General features: G+C 29.6%; 1 long non-coding RNA gene across 1 annotated transcript; it reads right to left on the reverse strand.

The window, feature by feature from the left end:
• Positions 1-2603: 2603 nt before the first annotated feature.
• LOC112751423 (uncharacterized) lies at positions 2604-3775 on the reverse strand. Its single transcript, XR_011873085.1, has 2 exons — positions 3421-3775; positions 2604-3120 (listed from the first exon to the last, which is right to left on the reverse strand). It is a non-coding gene; the product is annotated as an uncharacterized lncRNA (long non-coding RNA).
• Between the last annotated feature and the right edge of the window lie 1782 nt (positions 3776-5557).

Here is a 5557-nt window from a genome sequence, read left to right on the forward strand (position 1 = left end):
GGATGGATCGACTCTGTTTCATATCTACTCCGATTCTATACAAAGTACAAACCACTATTTTAGTTATTTCCATATTCCTTTCTATATTTAGGGCCCGTTTGGAAAACTCTAGAAGTAGCTTTTTTTAACTTTTGACTTATGAAAAGTAGTAGTATTAATGTCGGGTGCAATTTTCAAAACCAAATTGCAACTTTCTAAGAAGCTATTTTGGAGCTTATAGAGAAGTTAAAAAAAATAACTTCTCTCATAATACTTCTACTTTTCATTACATTTCTTTAAAATAAGCACTTTTAGAGTTAAAAATCCAAACACAAAATAACTTATTTATAAGTTACTTTTAACAGAGTCATTTATTGTTTAAGTTATTTTATCAAAAGGAGCTTAATTAAGTTAGTTAGCCAAACTGGGCCTTAATTTTCGATACTATAAGATGAGTGCCATGTACATACCATCCGTTTAGACAACTCTGAAAACGTAATTTTATACACGAATTTTACAAAAACAAATTTGTTTTACATGTTTATCCCTTTTTTTTTTTGTGACAGATGGATATCAATAACTTGTTCTTCCATTCTAAAAACCTTCCACAACTATTGAATGTTTGCTCTTTTGTTAGATTATTAATAAAAATCGTTAAAGTACCTTGTTCAATTTTTCTAAATTTATCAATCACTTTTGCCTTTCTAATACCTACTTCTCCCATTGGAGTTTTTCTTCATCATCGTCAACTCTCTTGATTTTTCTCTGTTTTCCTCTCATCATTATGCAATCACAACAGATGACATTGTTGATTATTAGTTATGCAATCAATCATTATTATATTGATTATAATATCATTGTTGACTATTCATATTATTGTTTTAAGTTTTATTATTCCTAGAATTATTTGGAGTGAGTGTTAAGTGGAAAAGGTTTGTATTATTACTTGTTAATCACCTCTTTAATACGCCAAATAAAATTGCAAAATTAGATCATTCTTGTGACTTGATTCATTGATTAGTTTGCTAATTAGTTATTTAGTTGGTTGTGTCAGTTCATTAAGTTAGCTAAAATGATAGCTAAATTAATTACTCTTCCAATAGCTTCCAATAGAATGTAACTTGTATAAATAGTAGCAATGTAACTAATTTACATGAGTGAGTTCATCCTTCTAATTTACATTAGATTTATTCTTTTTTTTTGCTTTCCTTTTTTCTCTCCTTAATAATCAAATTCTCTACATTTTTCATCATTCTCTCAAAAACTCATACCATAAAGATTGATGAGAGCTTCATCTTCTTAGCACGCAGTTTTCACATGGTACTTTCACATGGTACAGTGAGCGTAGAAGAGATGAGAGTGTTCCGATCAGGGATAATCCAAACGCTAAAATAGTGTACTCATACCACAACCTGAATCAATGGAAGTGCGGCAACTCGCTAACCTGCTCAATCAATTGAGCGCGCTGCAAGCTCAAATAGCAAAATCGAATCTGAATTCGGTTACAGATATATCCAGTCCATAATTCATACATTTAGGTGAGAATTCTAGAACTTCTATTGTTTTGATTATTCTTAACAGTACAAATTATCTTAGCTGGAACAATGCGATACTTTGCGTGTTGAAAGGAAAGAATAAATTGAAATTCATTGATGGAACCATTACAAAATCGGAGGAAAATGATATGATGTTTGAGGCATAAGAAAAATGTAATACATTCATCGTGTCCTGGATCAATTTGTTGCTGAACAACGCCGATAGCTTTATTTGGATCGGAATAATGTTGCTTCTGATTTGTAGAATAAGGATTTGAAACATCGTTATTGTCAAGAAGACAGATTAAAAGTAACCGAATTGAAGGAGAGAGAAAAAAAAAGATGAATGAAACTGAAATAAATTAGAAGAATGAACTCACTCATGTGAATTAATTGCATTGTTACTATTTATATATGTAACACTATTGAAAATTACTGAAAGACTAATTAATTTAACATGCTAGTTAGACAAAAAAAAAACAGAAATTGTCTTATTTAGTATTAATTAATTGTTGCAATAATTAATGAATACTAAATAAGACAAATTATGATTATTTTTGTCTGATTTTCTTTAGTTACCAAATATTTCAGCTAATTTAACTATCGTTCTAACTGACTTAATGAACAGGCATAACCAAATAAATAACTAACTTGCAAACTAATTAATGAGTCAAGTCATCACCGTTCTTTTTTTTTTTTTTTTGGGTCAGAAGTCAAGTCACCATTCTTGTATTGGTAATCAATCTTATGATCCACCAAATGCTTTGTAAGTGTTAATACACTCATAGACAGTAAGGTTTAGGCCATGATGATTTTAATATTATTATTTATCAGTGCATTCATCCATCTTCCGATTTTCGAAAATAAATTTTTTAGTCCTAAAAGCCTACCTGTATGTTATCCCCTTTACTAGAATACCAAAAAAGCAACCCTCCAATACGTTTCAGGCCCAAGAAGCAGGCATTTGTTGGAATTTATGGAGAGAGAGAGGAGATCGGAAAGAAAGGGGATTTTTTATTTTAATAAATAAATTAATTATAATAATTACTGAAACAAATAATTTAAAAAATATTTAAATTGAAACAAGAATAAAACTCTAATTTAATTTATACAAACGATAAAATTGGAATTAATTAATTAAAATGAGAGTATTTTAGGTATAAAATGTTATTAAAATTTCAGTCCTCTGTGTCTCTACTTTTTGGAAGTACTAAAATACTGAAATTTTAGTACCAATCTTTGAGTCAACAAACATGATACTGTGTCTCAGTCTCTCAATCTCTGTTCTAATACCTCAAAACAAACACTAAAGTCAACTGAGCCATCTCCAGTGTATCTACTCTCTTTATCCTTCATTCATCCTTCCGATATGAAATAAAATGATACTTTTTCCCAAAGCTTAATTGTTCACTATAAAAGCAATTTTAATTTGATTGAAGCAGATCCATTCAAAATTTCGATTTCACTAGCGCCGCATCTTTTTTTTCTTATAAAAAGAGAGCCGATACGCATAGGTCTATAAAATACAAACCTTTTCCACCAACTCTGCACTTTCTAATAACCATGCTTGAGAAGTGACAAGGTCCATGTGTCTAATTGCAAGGATCTGAAGAAACAACAAAATAACGAACTTAAGCTTCAACTTTTCAAATTATTCTGGAGGTAAAGCAAATTTTGATTGGAATGTCATAAAATATAATGGATATATATATATATATATCAGTTAAAAGAAGAGGCTATTAGTGCAAAGGAAGAAATAAATGGTTTGAATAACGTAATAGAATCGGTAACTGGCGAATTACAGAAGGCAAAAATTGAACTGAATATGTAAAAGGAGAAAGACATTGAATCGCAGGTGGAGATCGTATTACTGAAATCGTAATTTTAGGAGCACAAATTGGCTTACATTCACGAAGAACATGAAAATCAAGATTCGCAGGGCAAATTGAATATGATAACAAGGATCGGATCTGGAACTGGATCTGGATCTGAAGAAGTCAGAATGAACATGGAGAACAAGAATGGTGAAATCGCAGTGGTGGCTATGGGTGCAAAATTGCCGTGTGAGTTAGCATCAACGAAGAAAGAGTTGAGAATAATGGCGGCGGCGAAGATCGCGGAGCTGAGGGGGCGAGCAGAACAGGCTCTAAGCAGGACTCAACGGAAAGTGACTTCTCTCTCCACTCTGCTGGAGAGTGAGGGAGGCAGCGAGAGGGACGTGTGTGAGGAGAGAGCTTAGGGTTAGGGTTGAAAATTGAAAAATGATAGTTTTTTAATTTATTTTAAAATCTAGTAGTATTATTTAAAATAGTGACCGATTTAGCTACTAATTAATTTGTAACTTTTATTGTTTAGTTGGTCGCAAATTCGGTCACTAATAGCATAATTAATTAAGATAAATAATCACTCAACCAACCTAAATTGATTAAGCGTAATTCAAACTCCAAATACCTTCTTAAATATACGAATGAAATAATCATTCATCTAACTCAAATTGATTAAGATAAATACTAATTTTTTTAATAAATTTTTTATATAATTTTATATATTTTCCTATGCAGGACACGAGAACATACACTAATTTAAAACAATATCAAATCTAAGTAATTGGTCAGGAGGTTTTCTTATTAGTATTTCGTTATTATTGAGCCTTAAAATTTCTAAATTTTAAAATCGAAAGTGAGTCAAATTAGCCTGAGATCTAATTTGAACTTGACTAATTAATAATTTAATAAATTGAATTTGTAAATTTGTGAGTCAAAATTTAAATCTGAATTTGAGTTCATATTTTAACTAAACCAAACTTCAGTTTGAAAAGCTTACCTCAATGGTTCGTGAGGAATTTTTTGGAGGGTAGGCATGTTGAATAGCTCAGTAAAGATGGCGGTTATGCTTGGTAGCTCGTCATGGGCCTCGAAGGGCTGGGATGGTATTGGGCCGGGCTTGGAGGAATGAGAGGAGTGGTGGCCACTGGCCAGTTGCAATGAGGAGGAAACAATCAAGAGAGTCAAGGGTTACTAACGAGGTATAACTCAAATAGTAGTCTCTCTTTTTCTACTTAAAGAGTTAAAGGTTCCATCTATTGTAATCGAGCGAAAAAAATCTGATAAACATGTGAGGAAAATGTGGATGTATTATATGGTACTTGGAATTAGAAATTGTCCAATCTACCTAACAAAAAAAGAGAGATGAAGATTTACTGAAAAAATGAAAAAAGATATTTAGAATTTATAAGATTTTTTAATGAAATTAATAGTGTTATTTTTTGTTAGACGGAAATAAATTTTGATGGTAACTATATTCATGAGTAAAGTATATTTTTTTTAATATTTGTGATTATTTTAAAAATAATTTTGATATTTAACTTTTTAATTTTGTTTTTAATAATTTTTAGACATTAATTTTATATAAAATATTAGAAATAAAATTAAAAATATCTATTTTTTTAGTTTAGGTTCTGTTAATATGTTTTAAAAGATTCATTTTAAGAATATATTAAAAAAATTATTAAATATTATTAAAAAATATTTTCTTTTGTTTTTTTTTATTGTTATTAGAGCTCTTGACCACTAAAAGATAGGAAAAAATAGTTCAATAAAAATCATTATTATATGGAAAAATACCATATAACATAATTTCACTTATTCTATCTTGCTCTCTTTGGACATTGTCATCAAAGAGTCACCAATATAACATTACAAAATAAAAAAACCCACCTAGTTAAACAATATACTTAAAACCAAGTAACTCTATTACAATGTTCACTATTAATTTGTTATATTCTTCCAATTATTAAAGTGGCAGAAATACTTTTTCATATTAGCATATTGAATTTCGACCATTATTCTCCATTGTTAAATGAAGTTCTTGAACCTATTTTTTCAAAATTCAATTTCCAATAAATATTATCAACACCATATGACTACTTTACTATACATATATGCATGGTTCATATGTTTTAAAAACAAATTAATTTAAAGTTGCATTATATTCCTCCATTATTAAAATTGGACAACAATCTTAAATATTTGCACCAACGCTTT

This window comes from Arachis hypogaea, chromosome 15 (genome assembly GCF_003086295.3).
Source record: "Arachis hypogaea cultivar Tifrunner chromosome 15, arahy.Tifrunner.gnm2.J5K5, whole genome shotgun sequence".
Taxonomy (NCBI): domain Eukaryota; kingdom Viridiplantae; phylum Streptophyta; class Magnoliopsida; order Fabales; family Fabaceae; genus Arachis; species Arachis hypogaea.